Source organism: Austrofundulus limnaeus, unplaced genomic scaffold, assembly GCF_001266775.1.
Source record: "Austrofundulus limnaeus strain Quisiro unplaced genomic scaffold, Austrofundulus_limnaeus-1.0 Scaffold350, whole genome shotgun sequence".
In the NCBI taxonomy this organism is placed as follows: Eukaryota; Metazoa; Chordata; class Actinopteri; order Cyprinodontiformes; family Rivulidae; genus Austrofundulus; species Austrofundulus limnaeus.
The window spans coordinates 110,448-112,446 of record NW_013952752.1 but is presented as its reverse complement, the minus strand read 5'-3'; positions in this window follow the sequence as shown (position 1 = coordinate 112,446).

Below are 1,999 nucleotides of genomic sequence, written 5' to 3'. Positions count from 1 at the left end.
CAAACTACACTGTAGCCACAGCTGCCCTGGGGCACACTGACAGAAGCGAGGCTGCCATGCACCAGTGCCACCGGACCCTCTGACCACCATCAGTAAGCAAGGTGGGTGAAGTGTCTTTCCCGAAGACCCAACAATTGAAACGGCTGGACGGGGAATCGAACCGGCGACCTTCCGGTTCCAGGACTGATCACAGTCCTCCTGGTACTTAACAGCATATACTATATTACTCGTTTTTGCCGGGGAACTGGATCTTTGGGGTGAACTAATCTTTGTCGTAATGTGTTTTGGGGTTTGAAAGCCACTGGGATGTCATGTTTAGAGAATAAACGTCTCAGTTTCTCTGAAACTCCCGCCACATATGGAATGACGACTGGTTTGGGTCTGGGTTTAGGGTTTTCATTTTCACCTGGTTGTTGGCTGGAATCCTGTTTGGATTTCTTGTCTGCTTTCAGAAAAGCCCAGTTAGGATAACCGCACTGCTCCAGGGCCTGTCTTGTGTGTGACTTCTCTTTCTGCCTGGCTCCTGGGTTTGTGGGGACACTGTCTGCTCTGTGGTACAGAGTTCTGATCACTCCTAACTTGTGTTCCAGTGGGTGATGGGAGTCAAAATGCAAATACTGGTCTGTATGGGTGGGTTTGTGATATACGTCTGTTTACAACCATCCTCAATCAGAAACTGAGACATCACAGTCCAGGAAAGCCAACCTGCCATTTTTTACATCTTCTTACGACCCATCGTTATGCTGATGGTCCTCTTTTGCATATGACCAACCTGTTTGTCCACCATGTGGTGGCAGTGCTTATAAAGCTGAGTTCAACTGGAACTCTTCACACTGAGGAAGACTCTTAGAGGAGAGACGAAATGTTTCATTGAAGAAGAACCCATCCAGAGGACCTACATTTTATTCTTTTTGATTTTTCTACCTAGATTACTGGGATGCATCAGGATATTTTCTGTGAATGTTTAAAATCCGGCACCATATGATCTTGATTATACAAATGAATATAATGCCCCAAAGCAAATGTGTTTTATGAAAACTTTTTTGCCACTTTAAATGTATGAGTCAATGACATCACCTTATTCTGTTCTTCAATCAAGATAATCTAAATATAAAAATAACCCTTTGTGGCAGAAACAAATAAGGAGTAGCCTAAACCAAAGTACAAGTATAAGCTTTAGTATAAAAGATCAAGTTTAACTCTTAGTATGAATTACTTAGTCTTAAACTTCTTCTTTATACTTTTCAGTAAAAGGCCATGTTTACTTCAATATACTAGTCTTAAGTAATAGTTTATAAGCATCTAGGCATCTATGCATGCATATTCCCATAAATATCTGCTCCTTAATTAGGAATTAAGCTATTAATTAGCTGCAGGTCAAATATACAGCACTTAAATACATAACCAAAAACATTGCAAAAATATATCCAACATATATCCACATATCTTTTTTGCTTTGTACTTTTATTTTACTTCATATTTGTTTGTTTTTGTTTTTTGTTTGTTTTGTTTTCTTCCCTAATCTAAATTCAAAAGTTGCCACAGTGTAATAAAATGTCAGTTTTGTTCCATGGCCTAGTTTCAGGTTTATTCAATGTGTATTCAATAAATAAAACGATTAAAACAATATAATGCAAGTTATTTGTCTGAAGCAGCAGGTGGCAGCAGGGYCCAATTTGCTTTTGAGTTACAGAAACCATCGAAGATGAAAACATTAACATCCCACATGTGTAAATGGATGGAGAAAATATTAGTTGGCAGAATAATGTATATCTTAGAGCAAAGAGAACTCATTASCAATTATCAATGTGGATTTAGAACAGGTCGATCAACAACTGATGCATTAGTTAGAGTTAGTAATGATATAGAAAAAGCACTAAAAATGAAAGAAATAATAGTAATTGTTTTCCTTGACATAGAAATAGCCTATGACTCAATGTGGAGAGAAGGATTGCTCATTAAATTAGAACAAATGGGAATAGTAGGGAGGGTTTATAAT